Source organism: Bos javanicus, chromosome 13 (genome assembly GCF_032452875.1).
Source record: "Bos javanicus breed banteng chromosome 13, ARS-OSU_banteng_1.0, whole genome shotgun sequence".
Taxonomy (NCBI): Eukaryota; Metazoa; Chordata; class Mammalia; order Artiodactyla; family Bovidae; genus Bos; species Bos javanicus.
Window position 1 is genome coordinate 78404482 of NC_083880.1, and position 16645 is coordinate 78421126.

The 16645-nt window shown below is 48.3% G+C and overlaps 1 long non-coding RNA gene across 1 annotated transcript; it reads right to left on the minus strand.

Annotated features, from left to right (window-relative positions):
• Positions 1-1731: 1731 nt before the first annotated feature.
• LOC133259891 (uncharacterized) lies at positions 1732-11135 on the minus strand. The gene is made up of 3 exons (XR_009740574.1): positions 10437-11135; positions 8500-8662; positions 1732-5720 (listed from the first exon to the last, which is right to left on the minus strand). It is a non-coding gene; the product is annotated as an uncharacterized LOC133259891 (long non-coding RNA).
• Positions 11136-16645: the final 5510 nt, after the last annotated feature.

Genomic DNA, 16645 nt, shown 5'->3' on the forward strand with positions numbered 1-16645 from the left:
TTCTGGGCTCCAAAATCACTGCAGATGGTGACTGCAGCCATGAAATTAAAAGACGCTACTCCTTGGAAAGAAAGTTATGACCAACCTAGATAGTATATTCAAAAGCAGAGACATTACTTTGCCAGCAAAGGTCCGTCTAGTCAAGGCTATGGTTTTTCCTGTGATCATGTATGGATGTGAGAGTTGGACTGTGAAGAAGGCTGAGCGCTGAAGAATTGATGCTTTTGAACTGTGGTGTTGGAGAAGACTCTTGAGTCCCTTGGACTGCAAGGAGATCCAACCAGTCCATTCTGAAGGAGATCAGCCCTGGGATTTCTTTGGAAGGAATGATGCTCAAGCTGAAACTCCAGTACTTTGGCTACCTCATGCGAAGAGTTGACTCATTGGAAAAGCCTCTGATGCTGGGAGGGATTGGGGGCAGGAGGAGAAGGGGACGACAGAGGATGAGATGGCTGGATGGCATCACTGACTCGATGGACCTGAGTCTGAGTGAACTCCAGGAGTTGGGGATGGACAGGGAGGCCTGGCGTGCTGCGATTCATGGGGTCGCAAAGAGTCGGACACGACTGAGAGACGGAACTGAACTGAACTACTATGTGCCAGACATCATACGGGGCACTGGGGATGCAGCAGTGAACATAATCACTTCCGTGTCCCCAGGGTCTAAAGCCCAGCCAGGCATATAGTTTTCGTTAAAGAAATGTGTTTGAAAAATGAATGGATAGATGACCGGATGGATGGATGGATGGTTGAGTTGGGAGAAAAACACAAAACACCCAGATAAATAAATAAGCAACTACATACAGCTTCCTCAGTAGCTGTGTGACCTCGGAGAAGTTACCTAACCTCTCTGTGCCCCAGGAGGTTGACATAGTCGGTCCTTTACACGGAGGGTTCCGCGTCTGTGGATTCAACCCGCTGAGGATCGAAACTATCTGGAAAAAACAATTTCAGAAAGTTTCAAAAAGCAAAACTTGACTTTGCCATATGCCAGCAACAATTAACATAACATTTACATTGTATTAGGTATTTTAAGTAATCTAGAGATGATTTAAAGTGGGCTATATGCAAATCCTCTGACATTTTACATACAGGACTTGACCATCCATAGATTTCCTTGTCTGTAGGGGTCCTGGAAACAATGCCTTGTGGATACTGAGCGAGTGTGTGTGCATGTGCGTGCTCCTCGGCTTCAGTCGTGTCTGACTCTTTGCGGCACCATGGAGCCCACCAGGCTCCTCTGTCCATGGGATTCTCCAGGAAAGAAGACTGGAGTGGGTGGCCATGCCCTCGTCCAGGGGATCTTGCTGACCCAGGGATCAAACCCGTGTCTCTTACGTCTCCTGCATTAACAGGTGGGTTCTTTACCACCAGCTGCGAAGCCTGTGGGTGCTGAGAGATGACTGTAGGAGCAAAATGAAGACCAGCATGTAGTGGCCGCTCTATAAATGTAGCTGCTGATAGTGAGTCAATATGCTATTAAACAAATACACAATTTATAACAACTGATCAGTGCGACATCGAAAACAGCAGGTAGAGGGGAGAGAGAGAGAGAAGAGGGGGGCTACCTTGAATCACGTAGTCTGAGTCAAGGCTGTTCTGGCCACATCCTGTGAGGATAGCCTAGAATTAGTGGTGTTTGCAGCCCTGATGCCCTGGGGCCCCACAAGAGAGTTTATTAGGAGTACAGGAAGGTGTCTTCTCTAATTAGAGTATGCATGTAAAGTGCTTTGAAATCTGAGGATTAAAGGGGGAGAAGAGGTGAGACTCTGGTCATGGGGCCAGAGCACCCACTGGGAACCCATCCCTGAACCTTGAGAACTAGACTCAGCTCTGGCAGCCTTGTCTGGAGTGGGGCCCTTCTCTCCTCTGAAGTGGAGGTTAGGGGCAGTGGAAAGTACACCCTCTTAAGGCATGGAGCCCGGGGAGGCAGGGGAGGGCAAAGGTGTTGGAGCCACACTGAGATGATGAGCTAAAGCAATGGGCCCAGCATGAGACAAGGGGTGCTGAGTCAGAATTAGCTGTTTCCAGTCTTGTTCCATTCCTGCTGCTTCTTGTTCTCTGCCACTCTCTAGCTGGGTGACCCTGAGAGAGCTCCTCCCCTTCTCTGAGACTGTCTTCTGAGCCTCAGTTTTCTCTTCTTTAAAATGGGGTGGTTGCAGTGCAGCAGTGCTCGTCGCAGGTGAAGCAGTGGCCCGGAGCAGAGGTAGTAACACGTCCCTCGGTGGATGCTTAGGGAGCCACTACCTGGTGCTGACACCCACCACTTCCTGCACGTTTCTGAGTTAATTCACTTGACCCTGATCTTCCAGACAAGAACCTCAGGGTCACCGGAGACAGCCATGTGCTGCCCAGCACCAACCACATGGAGCACGATAAGAACAGCACCTCTGACGCTCTGGTGCACAGAGAGGAAAAGCTACTTTCTCAAGGGCACACAGCTAGTACATGACAAGACCAGGACTAGGCCCCAGGCAGCCTGGCTCCTAACCGAGGATCACCTTTGCCCTCATCAAGATGGTTGTTGTAATGGAGAGTTTCTGGGAGGCAGAGAAATTTCCCCCTTGACCAGCCAAGCAGGCAACAAGCCTCCCTTCACTGTTCTCTTACGTCCCCCTACCCTCAACGCCTGTATGTGTCTGGGAATTTTTGATGTTTTTACCGTCTTCAGATTTTACAAGAGGAGCCGTACATCTGTGTCTTGGCTTGTTGTGCCCACTGCAGTCCATGGGAGCCTGTGAAAATGCCAGGACATCTGGCCTCAGAGATGGGCACCGACTGTGTCCCTTCCTATTCATCATCGCATTCTCAAGGCCTTCACTTAACAGATGGGCTGAGACCAAGGTGATTCCAAGGCCACACAGCTCGGAAGCGGCCGAGCAGACTAGGGCTTTGGGACTCCAACTTCGCCCTTCTTCATTCCCATATCTGAGTTCTCAGACTGGTGGCCCGCGAGTCAAACGCAGCCTGCAGCCTATTGGATTTGGCCTGCACGATGTTTTCATTAAATTAGAATGTATCACCAGCATTTAAAGAAAGGAATATTTCCAGGAATAATATGCAAAATATTTAACCAGACTGACCCGGGCATCTATCATTCAGAGTGAACGCTGGCAGTCCAGCCAAAACCCTGGGTATTGCAAGAAAATGCAATAAGATAATCAAAAGGTCTAGAAAAGACCAACCTTATGCAGACTTTAAAAAGATCAGGAGTTGCTGGGGCTTAGTAGGGAGGGAGGGATGACTGAGCGAAGCAGAGAAGATTTGTAGGGCAATGAAAGGGTTCTGCACTAGACTATGACAGTATAGACACGTGCCAGGACACAGTTGTCCAAACCCACAGAAGGCACAGCACAAAGAGTGAACCCTAATGTAATTACTGGGTCCCTAACGATGTGACCATTAGATTCATTGATTGTAGCAGACGTCCCACTCTGGCAGGGGGGTGGGGTGGAGGGTTGTTGGTAGGTGGTAAGGCTGAGAGTGGGATAGGGTGGGAGCAGGGAGAACAGGAATTCTCTGTACTATCTGCTCGATTTTGCTATGAGCCTTTAAAACAGTCTACTGAAAAATCGGAAGGTCTGGCTACACCGCTCGCACATTTTTCAAGGAGCCACAGTGGGAGGCAGCCGAGTCCTCGGGACCCCCTTAGGTGGAGCGTGTGTCCCTGAGTGTGCTAGGCTCCAAGTCTGTCTGCTGTGGCATCACCTGCCCAGGCCCTGCGTGTGGTTCAGGCATGGAGAGGATTCTTCGGAAGCTCTTGATGCGAAACAGCACTGGGTAAAAGTGTGCCCTGCCGAAGCCGGCTCATGAGGGCGGGAAAGAGGCCTGGCGGTGCCTGCCTCTGTCAGCCGCTGCTGACTCCTTGCTGGGCCAGGGCCTCCTGGGCATTTTCCACGGGACAGAGTGAGCCTCTCTTGATTCAGCCTTCATCTGCCTGGGCCTGCGGTGGGCGGGGGCCCAGAGGGGACTCGGCCCCGTGAGGCAGCCTCGCTGTGCGCTGCAGCAGGCGGAATCAGGGTTCTGAAGGTGGAAATGATGCCAGCCCGGGAGAACAGAGCAAAAATGGGCCGGACGCGGAGAATCAGAAATGATCTCTAAGAGCTCTTAAATCCTGATAAATCAGATGGATTTTTCTTCTAGTAGTTTACTTTGTATAATCACTTATTCGTTTAACAAACATTTATGGAGTACTAAGCACATACCACACCCACTCCAGTGTTCTTGCCTGGAGAATCCCAGGGACGGGGGACCCTGATGGCCTGCCGTCTATGGGGTCTCACAGAGTCGGACACGACTGAAGTGACTTAGCAGCAGCAGCAAGCACATACAAAGGAGGCCTTGGAACAGGGATAGTTGGGGTGGGGGGAGGGTGTTCAATAGCCAACTGTTGTTTGTACCTGACCACTGTCCATCCCCCTCCCCTCTTCTGGGAACCACTCCTTCCCCGTTGTCACTCCATATGGCTCAAGAGGAAGTGGGCTGTCTCCCCAATAAGAGCAACAGGTGTATTAGGCCTGGGCAATGAGCATATTCCACTCCCATTCCTAGGGATTGGTTCTGAGATGGGCATGGGACCCAAGTCAGGCCAACCCGAGTCAACCCCAGACTGATGCTGGGAAAACATAGGAAATTCAGCTTTTATCCACTTGGCTTGCTGACCTGGCAGAGTGGCAGCCTGCATTCCTGGGGCTACAGGGTGACCATAACTGACACAGAAGGAAAGAGAGCTGAGAGCTGGAAGGGGCATGGCTCCTAAAGAGCAGGTACGCATCTGGATCCAGCCACTCCTGAAGCTGAACCCATCTCAAGAATTTCAATTTGCATAAAGTGAAAATGAAGTTGCTCAGTCGTGTCAGCAACTTTGCAACCCTATGGATTGTAGCCTACCAGGCTTCTCTGTCCATGGGATTTTCCAGACAGGAGTACTGGAGTGGGTTGTCATTTCCTTCTCCAGGGAATCTTCCCGACCCAGGGATTAAACCCAGATCTCCAACATTGTAGGCAGACATTGTATCGTCTGAGCCATGAGGGAAGTCCCATTTGCATAAACCTACACATTCTCACACACACACTCACTCACTTTTTTCTTAAACTCTCTTGAGCTGGGTTTGTTTCTGTCATTTTCAACCCAAAAACCTGGACTATACACCAGTGGGTAAACGGGTAATCCACCCAGGCTCTGCCAAACCGCACAGACCCTGCTATGGGATTATCCGGACTAGACGTAAAATGAAAACGCAGGGCGCTTGTTCTGAAATCAGTAAGGACTTCAAAATGGCAGCTGCAGAGCTGTAAACCCGGTTTGGGTCCGAAGGCGGAGCCCTTTGGTGTATGGGGTGCTGTGTGACTGCAGAGGGCCCTGAAGCCCTGCGGAGGAGCTGGATTTTATATTCCATCCTGTTGGAGACGTGAAGTCTCAGACATGCAGGGCCGTTCGCACAGTCCTACTAAGAGCCAGTGTCGGAGGCAGGCTTCGAACCCAGGTCTTGTTCCCTCAGCTTCCACTGTCGCTGGAAGGGCCGTAGGAGGACAACAGTGTCTCTGAACACCCGAGACCTCGGGGGCCAGGATCAGGGGTTTGCAGCCCTGAGACCCTGTGCTCGGCAAACCCATGTGCGTTCCCTTCTCCTTCTCACCTTCACAACAGTGACCAGGCCCTCACTTTCCCAGCGTCCTTGGCAGCTGGCTCAGGCATGTGATCCATCACATGACCAGATCTGCCAAAAGAAACGTAAGGGGAGTTGCTGGCACGCAGGGAAATTTTTCACTTTGGGGCAAAGGGGACAGAGTGCTGCCTCTCTTCCTCTTATCATTAGAAGGACTGAGCATCTACCCTGAAACCATGATGGGGAAGCTGAGAGAACTGCAGAGGTACCAGCAAGAGCCCAATTTTCTTCAGCCACTAAGTCAAGACCAACAACAGTCTCCCTCTGAACTTCTTATTATGGGGAAAAATAAACCCTTGCTTGTTTGAACATCAGTCACTTGCATTCCCACCTCCTTGCTGCCAAATGCATTTCTATCTGTCATAAGATCTTAGGTTGCTCTGGAGCCCCACTAAACATAGGGAGATACTGAGGTCTGGAACTGAGAAGAAACTTCCTTGGGCCACACGCTGGAGTCACGAGTTTACTGACTCACCATCTAAGGCTCCTTCAGCTCATGCTATACCTCCCGGTCTATTTCCTTTCATTCAGGCTGCTATAGACACGGCCAACAGCTGCTCTGTAAACCAAACGTAAGGCAGTGACGACCTTGCCCCTGAATCTTTCCAGTCTCTTACGTAAATGGCCCCCAGGCCACTGCCTCCAAGCCGTTGGACCCAGGACAGCTTCCCACATCCTTTAAAAAGATGAGATGACCAAACGTAGGATCTGTGCTCCTGGAAAGTGTGAGTCATGAATCCTGAACCAGAAAGTTCACAGCCAGGAATCTGCCTATCACTCTGGTAGTCTAGACCCCAAGGCTTCCACTAAGCTTGTCCCATGAAGCACTGACTCATCTGCAGCTTGTGGTCAGTTCTGACACTCAGATCAACTTCTTCTCTGCTTGTGCTAGGCTGGTGGTCTTTAGTTAGGTGCTGTGAACCTCCTGTCTCTGCCCCACCTCCTTAGAGGAGAATATGAATACTAAAGACATAATATTGATGCTAATACTAACAGTACTTTCATATTCCCAGTGCTTTAAATGAATTTTAATTTTTTTCCTCAAAAGTCACTGCAAAAGATAAATATTTTATGATCAGAAAAGCTAGGGCTTAGCAAAGTTCAGCCACTTGCCAGGATAGCAGAGTACTTGGTGGAGCTGGATTATGGCCCTGAATCTGTTGGCTCTTGGAGGCCAGCTCTAAAGGACAAAGCCAACTGGATCCTTTAAGATAGTTTTCAGAGGCTTCACAATAGCAGTTTAGATAATAATAGCATTTATTGTTTTTTAAAAGACTTCTGGAGACTGGAGACCCTAGGGTGTATTTGGAATCTCAGGGAGATCATAAAGGACCAATGCTCCTTGCCTTCAACTGCAAGTCAGCAACTCGTCCTTAGGCTGTTCACCTAAAGTCACGAGATGGTTGCCACAGCTCACTCATCACCTCTTCACACAATTACAGCCAAATCAGGAAAGGAAGAAAAGAGGCCAACAGATCTCTCCTCATATGCCTCTTTCTTATCAGAGAGGAAATCCTTTCCCAGAAGCCCCCAGCAGAGCTTCCCTTTGGCCAGAACTGGGGCAAATGACTACCTCTAGACCAATCACGGGTCCAGGAGAGTAGGATGGCGATAATTGCTTTAAATCAAATGTGGTTTATTTCCCAGGCCTGGGTACATGACCAGCAGAACAAAGGCAGGGTTCCGTCAGCAGAAAGGAAGGGAGAGATGGCGACTGGCGTGGTAACCCCCGGTGTCTGACACCCCAGCATTTTAAATGTTTAGCACAACCACCATGTAGGTTTTCAAGATTATTGTAGGTGGTACGTGGATAAAGTCGTGCTTTCAAAGAACTTTTAGTATTTATTACATATTTACACGCATTTAAAAAAGCACACATATTACTAACTCATCAGAACCATGAATTCATGGGTTTTTTTCCTCCAGATGAAACAACCACATTTAAGGTTTTTACAAAATTATGTAAGTTAAAGAAAAATATTGTTAATAATAATTCATTTACTTCAAGATTTGGCGATTGTAAGGGTAGGAAACACTGTTTTCTGTTACTCTGACTGGCATTTTTTCCAGCTTCTCAGAGGCCTCTGCCTTCAACCTCCTTCTTGAAGAAAATAAACACCCACAAAGCTTTCTGCATCATCTGCAAATATGATTCAAATAAAGCCTCGAGTTCAAATATAATCCAGGCTCCCTAAGCTAGGGGGAGCAGGCATCTCGGCTCCAGTCCTTTCCTGGCATTTCACCTCCGTCTTAGGAGTTTTACAGTTTTTCTGGGCCTGCCCCTCCTGTTGTAAGCTGTCGCAAATTCCATTTCTCAAAGAACAAGATATAAATTATAAACAGAGAGACAACTTGGGATTTCTTGTACTTGTCAGAATTTTCAAACTGTCCTGAGACATGAACTTTTTTCATTTAGACAAGAATTTCAGGGGTCTGTCCTAAGAACTGGGTCAATGACGGCCCAGTGATGCAATGAGAGACGCTAGAGCCTTTGTTAAAAGGAATGAGGTCGATCAACGCAGATCCTACCCGACTTACAATAAGGTTACGTCCCAGTGAACGCATCGTAAGTTGAAAACATTAGGTTAAAAGTGCACTGAAGGAAATTCCCTCCAGTGGCTAGGATTCAGCCCCTGGTCACATCCCATAAGCCATGTAGTCAGCCTTGAAAAAAAGAAGAAGAAAATACATTTGATGCACCTAACCTATTATCATAGCTTAACCTTGCCTACCTTAAGCATGCTCAGAACACTTACATTAGCCTAGAATTGGGCAAACTCAATGAACACAAAGCCTATTTAATAATAGAATGCTGAATGTCTCCTGTCACCTATTGATACGGTGCTGACGGGGAAGAACAGGATGGACGTCTGGGTCCAGGACGGCTGTCCGTGTATCAGCTCTTCACTCTAGTGACCGTGGCGCCAACTGGGAGCTATGGCTCACTGCCCTGCCCGGCACCATGAGAGAGGACTGGACAGCATATCATGAGCCTGGAAAAAGATCAAAATTCAAAAGCAGAATTACAGTTTCGACTGAACACATATCACTTTCACACTATCATGAAGGCCTGACCTGCCTCTTGAGAAACCTATATGCAGGTCAGGAAGCAACAGTCAGAACTGGACATGGAACAACAGACTGGTTCTAAATAGGAAAAGGAGTATGTCAAGGCTGTATATTGTCACCCTGCTTATTTCACTTATATGCAGAGTACATCATGAGAAACGCTGGGCTAGATGAAGCACAAGCTGGAATCAAGATTGCTGGGAGAAATATCAATAACCTCAGATATGCAGATGACATTACCCTTATGGCAGAAAGGGAAGAGGAACTAAAAAGCCTCTTGATGAAAGTGAAAGTGGAGAGTGAAAAAGTTGGCTTAAACCTCAACATTCAGAAAACGAAGATCATGGCATCTGGTCCCATCACTTTATGGGAAATAGATGGGGAAACAGTGGAAACAGTGTCAGACTTTATTTTGGGGGGCTCCAAAATCACTGCAGATGGTGACTGCAGCCATGAAATTAAAAGACGCTTACTCCTTGGAAGGAAAGTTATGACCAACCTAGATAGCATATTGAAAAGCAGAGACATTACTTTGCCAACAAAGGTCCATCTAGTCAAGGCTATGGTTTTTCCAGTGGTCATGTATGGATGTGAGAGTTGGACTATGAAGAAAGCTGAGCACCAAAGAATTGATGCTTTTGAACTGTGGTGTTGGAGAAGACTCTTGAGAGTCCCTTGGACTGCAAGGAGATCCAACTAGTCCATTCTGAAGGAGATTAGCCCTGGGATTTCTTTGGAAGGACTGATGCTCAAGCTGAAACTCCAGTACTTTGGCCACCTGATGCGAAGAGTTGACTCATTGGAAAAGAGTCTGATGCTGGGAGGGATTGGGGGCAGGAGGAGAAGGGGACGACAGAGGATGAGATGGCTGGATGGCATCACTGACTCAATGGACGTGAGTCTGAGTGAACTCCGGAGTTGGTGATGGACAGGGAGGCCTGGCGTGCTGCGAATCATGGGGTCGCAAAGAGTCGGACACGACTTAGCAACTGAACTGAACTCAACTGAAAATCAAAAAGCCATAAGTTAAACAAAGTCAGGAACCATCTGCATGTGCTGAGAGCAGAAGACTTCCAGGAGCTCTGGTTACGTGAAAAAAGCAGAACGTGTGCCACGTGAGCCGGGTGAACAGAGTTTCTGTAGAGGGCCACGCAGTAAACACTCGGGGCTCTTGGGCGACACAGCCCTTGCTGCAAGTCCTCAAGGACGCGTCTGAGCGTGAAAGCAAACACACAGGACAGTGTCCCAGCACAGCTTTACTCGCGGATGCTTTGAGTTTCATATCATTTTCATGGGCCATAAAGTATTATCTTTCTTTTGATTTGTTTTCAACCATTTAAAAATGTAAGAGAATATAAAAACCATTCTTAGCTTGCAGGCTGTACAAAAACAGGCAGCAGAATAGATCTGTCCTGAGAAAACTGTCGTTGGCCGATGCCTTGTATAAACCATTGGTACAAAGAGAGATGTTAGGCAAACGTGGGAAACGGAGAAAGAGACACCACAGTACATATATGGATGGATGTGTATGTGTGTGATATGCTATATAGCTGGAAAGAGGGAGACAGTGAGAGAGGTTCGTACGCACAGTTAAAAGCACACACAAAAAACGAGCAACAGTTGGAGCTTCTGGAGACAGGAACTGGGAAAGATCAGGTGAAGCCAGAAGGAAGACAGTTTGCCCCGCAACCCTCTTACCCTGTCTGAATTTTTCTGTGTGCTCATGTTTCTTTCACAAAGCAGGAAACATTTGCTGAAGCAAAAAAGATTCCTCTGCCCCGTCAATGAGAATGAGATGATAATATGAATAGACGCGTGTACGCAGCCATGGCACAACTCCAGGGGGCGCTGTTCATGGGGTTATTTATAGCCTGGAGCTCCTGGAGTTGTTCAGGCCCCGCCCTGTTGGCAACCAAATTAACACCAAGACTTTGTATGAAGTGAAATTCATAATTAAATATTGAGGGAGCCCGGTGAGGAGGGAAGTTGTGGGAGGAACAATAAAATCTCACTATTTCCGTTTTAGGCTGTTCCTTATCTGGGTCACAGTAAAACCAATGTTCTGCCAATATTTACTTTTGATCTTTGCTCCAGCGTGGCGGAAAGATGCCCGGGCACGGCATAAATGTGAGGGTGGAATTGAGAGTTATGAGACGAGAAAGGAACTCACCCTAAAATAAAATCGTCTCAAGAACCTAAATAAGAAAATGCCATTCGTTTCACAGAAACACTCAAAGGCCACGTTTACTTCTTCAGCTGCCGCTCTCAGAAGTCCTGTCAGCTTTCCCGGAAATCTGGGGTTCTGTGAAACCCCTTTGGAAGCATTTGTGACTTAAGTCAGAGGTCACAGATGGCAGCTTCCCACCTAGAGAGGGGCGTCTCCGATGACTCAGCGGTAAAGAATCCACCTGCAAGGCAGGAGACACAGGAGATGTGAGTTCAGTCCCTGAGTCAGGAAGATCCCCTGGAGGAAGAAATGGCAACCAACTCCAGTATTCTTGCCTGGAAAATCCCAGGGACAGAGGAGCCTGGTGGGCTATAGTCCGAGGGGTCGCAAAGAGTTAGACATGACCGAGCGAGTAAGTGCACTTGCGTGCACACACCCGTATAGGCGGCCGGTGTGGATTTTTGATCAGCAGTCGTTCAATGGTTTCAAAATCAAAACATTTCACATAAATATAGAAGTTTCTGGCTTCCCTCGAAACACTCGGCACTTGGCCATACTGGGTCCATGTCCCTACGTGGAAACATCAGGCTGTGTAGAGCCGAGTGCTGGCTGCACCTTGCAGATGGGACCGGGGTTACCGGCGTGCCAGTCTCCACCACTCCCTGCTGCCCTCCGTCGGCACTGCTTCATTCGCTGCTTGTTTTCACACTTTATTCGCTCAAGCAGTGTTTACTGAGCGCTTACCGTGCGCCAGGCCCTGGGATCATAGCTGTGAACAAAACAGAAGAACATCCCCCACTTTGTAGAACTTATGTTCCAGCTGGGAACACAGATGATGAACAAAAAAGGAAGTTAAAAATATATGAAATGCCAGAGAAAAACAATGCAGCCAAAGTGGCTACGGACTGTGAGGCTGTGGTTGAGGCAGGCCCCACTGAAAAGGTGGTATTTGAGGAAGTACCTGAAGCAGGTGAGGAACAAACCTTGAAGGTATCTATGGAAAGAATGCTCCAGCCAGAAAGAGCAGCGAGTGCAAAGGCCCCGAGGCAGGACCGTTCCTTGTGTGCCTGAGAAACGGTGAGGGGCCGGTGCATCTGGAGGGTGAGGGGGCCAGTGAGGAGGTGAGGTCAGGGGGGCGTCAGGGTACAGATCTTGAGGGCTTTCTAGGATCTGTGGCTTTTCCTCTGCCTGAGGTGGGAGCCATGGAAGGTTCTGGGCAGAAGAGGGACATGGTTGGACTTAGAGTCATCGGGGACGCCCCTCTCTAGGTGGCTGCATGAAGGGACTGTGTACATGTGTGCGTGTGTAGAGGGCGGGGTGGGGACCAGGCGTGGAGGCACTGAAGACCCACTGCAGTAGTCCAGGCACAAGGTAAGGGGGCCAGATGAGGGCGCTGGCACAGAGGTGTGGGAAGAGCTGGGGTTCGGGTCACAATCACTGTGTGTCCAGGCTCTTTTTGGCACGTATGAGAAAGTTTCCTCACTCACCCTGACCCAGCCGCATTGTCCTTGCACAATGCAGCCTCAGGGCTGTATCTTTAATCCCCCAAAGACCTTAGGAGCCCATTTGATTGTCAAATAGCCCCATTTTACAGATGAGGCACTGGAATATGAGCTCCTGTTCACCCAGTGTATCGTCTAGAGAGGTTCACAGCCGCGTTGCCCACCCTCATGACTTTTCTTGCTTTTTCTTTGAGAAACAGCTTTACTGAGATATACTTCGTACACCACAGAATCCTTTTAAAGTGTACAAACCAGTGGATTTTGGTATATTCAGAGAGTTGTACAAAAATCACTACTAATTTAGAACATGGTTCTTGCCCCCGGAAGAAACCCTGTCCGTTAGCAGACACTCCCCGTTCACCCCTCCCCAGACTCTGGCGTCAGTAACCCACTTTCTGTCTCTGTGAACATGCCTCTTCTGGATGTTTTGGATAAATGGAATCGTACGGTCTGTGGGGTTTGGTGCCTGGCTTCTTCCACCTGGCATGTCTCTGTGGTTTCCCCAGGATGCAGCCTGTGTCAGTACTGTGTCCCTCTTCAGGGCTGAACAATACTCCACTGAATGGGTACGGCACACTTCGTTTATCCATGCATCTGCTGACAGACTTCTCTTTCCACTTCTCTTGAGTATATATTTTACGCAGGAGAAGAATGACTGGTGAAACTCCATGTTTAACCTTTTGAGGAAGTGCTTTTCCAAACTGTTTTCCAAAATGTCTGCCTCATGCTAAACTCCGCCCAGCCATGTGTGAGGTTCCAGGTTCCGGATATCCTCCTCAGGCTCTTCTTACAAACTGACTTTGACTCCCCTCCCATTGAGTAGGGAGGTCTCGCCACCTCTCCTGTCCCTTTCCCTTGAATCTCGGATGACCTTTATGACTGCATCAACGGACAAAACACAAATGATCCCTGGTGACGTCTGAGCCCAGATCATTGAAACGCCCTGCACTTCCAGCGTGATCTCCTGGAACGCTTGCTCTGGGAGCCCCACCGCCATCCATGTTATATGGAAGCCCAACCAGCCCAAGTGAAGAGACTCCATGGAGAAGTCACACACAGGGTGTCCTCCCGCCAGCCCTGAAGAGGAACCAGCTGCCAACTGCACGAGTGAAGACTTCCCGTGATACCAGTGCTCTCTAGGCACCAAGTCACCCCCCGGTCTTCAAGTCATCCCAGCTGAGACAGCCAACATCATAGAATGGAGAAATACATCTCTCTGTGTCTTGTCTGAATTCCTGACCCACAGGATCTAAGGGATATAAATCCAAAAGAATATAATGGCTGTCTTCTGCCACTAAGTTTGGGGGTGCTCGTTACGCAGCAGTAGCAGCCAAACTCCCCAGCTAGCAAGGGGCAAGGTCAGAATTCAAATCCTAGTCTGTCTGGTGACAGTCATCCCGTTATGACCCCATGAGTGCTGCTCCACCACATTTCCGGCCGTGACGAGGGGGATCGAGGCTCCGTCCCCGGTCCCATTTGACTCGGTATGTCAGCTGACATCCCTTTTCTCAGCCTGACCAGCAGCATCAACTATGGATGGAAAAGGCTTCCTTTCTGTCTGTCAGATTGTTGCCACTGCCACGGCTATTATCTAACACACAAGACTTCTTATTCTTTCTACACAAATTAGAATAAACAAATAAGGAAAAATAAAATCCACCTGTCATCCCCAGCATGCAGGGGGACTCTCCATGAAACCTTGACTCCAGGGTTGAGTCACATGATACAGGTATTTAAGTTCGCCATGAGCACAGGGCCAAAGTGGGGATAGGAGGGAGAGAGACATGACCTAAATAGCTCAGGTGAGCCCAGTGGGCAGATCCTATCTTTTCTTCAGCACATCCTCAAATACAAGGCAAGTCCCTCCATCCAATGGCTATTTCGATTTACAGAGAGTTCATAGTACACTCGGAGAAGGCAATGGCACCCCACTCCAGTACTCTTGCCTGGAGAATCCCAGGGACGGGGGAGCCTGGTGGGTTGCCATCTATGGGGTCGCACAGAGTCGGACACGACTGAAGCGACTTAGCAGCAGCATAGTACACTGTGGCCGAGAGAAAATATAACTTATTTTCTAGAATCATTTTGGCTCCACATAAAAGGAAAACTCTTTCCCCCAGCAAAACAGGGATTGCTTTACACGTATTGTTTTGTCCCTGCCTTTTTCACGGAATGACATGCCTTGAATGGTTTCCCATGTAAGCTCCTTCCTCATGGCCTTTTTTTTGGAGGAGGGAAACTTTTGCGTGCTTCATGTGATATCTTGGTCTGGGCAGTAACACAGTAAAAGTCTACTGAAACACCATGAATCTTCCAGTCGTAATGCTGAGTGAAAGAAACCAGACAAGGAAGAGCCCATGCTGTGTGATTCCGTTTATATAAAGTCCAGAAGCAGTAAAATTAAGCTCTGGGGTTAGAACTCTGCACAGGGGTTCGTTAACCATGGGGGGATTTACTGGGAGGAGACACACAGGGGGCTTTGGGGATGTTCTGTTTCATTCTGGAACATTCATCTGGTTGCTGACTCGATGAGTTTGTCCCTTGGCAAGAAGCCTCTGTAGGATGTGCACACTTTTCTGTGCAAAAGATAACAAAAAACACCAATGTTTTCAGAACATGGGCTGTGCCATATGGAAATACATGCTTCATGTTCTTGCTACATGTAGATGTACATGACTCTTTAAAGGATTGGATGTGAAGCAGGAAACCTGGGCCTGAATCCTGGCTTGGCCACTGATACCTGTGTCTCCTTGGGCAGACTGGGCTTCCCTGGTGGCTCAGACGGTAAAGAATCTGCCTGCAATACAGGAGAGGCAGGTTCAATCCCTGGGTTGGAAAGATCCTGTGGAGAAAGGAATGGCTGCCCGCTCCAGTGTTCTTGCCTGGAGAATTCCATAAACAGGAGCCTGGGAGGCTGTAGTCCATGGGGTCGCAAAGAGTCAGACACAACCGAGTGACTAACACTTTCACTCTCACTTGGGCAAATAACCTTTCTGAGCCTCAGTTTCCTCATCCGGATTCCAAGTTCACAAGGCCCCCAGGATCAGTCCCTGCCACCCTGTCCAGGGTGGGCCTACCAGCCCTCTTTGGCTCTCTGTCTAAGCGCCAGCCATGCTGGCCACTGCTCTGTTTCTCCCGCAAGCAAAGCTTAGCATAGCCACAGGGCCTTTGAACTAGCTACTCCTGCTACTTTCCTCTCCCTGATTTTCTTGTGATCGGTGCTTTTCTCAGTTCAAGTATCACCTCCTGGAGGCCCCTTTGCTGACCACTACCCACACCACCCCACACCACCCATCATCAGTCCTATTCCCTGGTCTCATTCCCCTCCCGGCCCTTCCACCTGCAATGACCATACTTGCTTTTTGCATTGCTGTTGTTTGCTTGTTATTTGTTCAGCACTCCCTCTGGTCCCATGGGCTCCATGAAATCAGGGATATATTTTTTTTAATATTTATTTGTTTGGCTTTGCTGGGTCATAGTCGCAGCAGCGGGAACTTTCATCTTTGCTGCAGCATGCAAGATCTTTAGTTGCAATATATAAGATCTTAGTTCCCTGACCATTGAACCCAGTCCCCCTGCATTGGAAGCACAGAGTCTTGGCCACTGGACCATCAGGGGAAGATCTTGAAATCAGGGATCTTGCCAGTCTTGTTGATTGCTAACCTCACCACCTAAAACAGTAACTATTTGTTGTAGGAATGAATCAATCTACCCAGTGATCTGATCCTACTGTATAGAATATTCAAGAGGTTCAAGGAGATGATGTCTTGAAAGTGCATTTTAAGCATCCAGGTTTATAAAACACAAGAGAACTTTGAAAACCCTGGTCGAATATGGTCAGTTACTAGGAGGACTCTCTAGTTAGGCTTAGGTTTTCCCCTTAAGCTAGACCTTCAATAATCTGACCTGTGCTAAAAGTCACTTTACCTTTTACAGCCATTTGCCTGGAACAAAATCATTGATGTTCTTATTTAGCTTATTTATTTCTAGAATAATACTTTAACATGACATGAAGTCATTTGGAAGGTACCATGAGGATAATGAGAAACCTGTCTGCCCCTGACTCCTGACCCAGAAGCAGCTAACAGTTCCAGACACCAGGCAATGATTCCAGAAAATTTCTACACATCAACAGGCATGTAGGGAGATATACCCCCACCTTTTCTATTTACACAGAAAGGATCTGATTGATTATTCACAAACCAGCTTTGTATTTCTGCTTTTCCTTTTTTCCACTT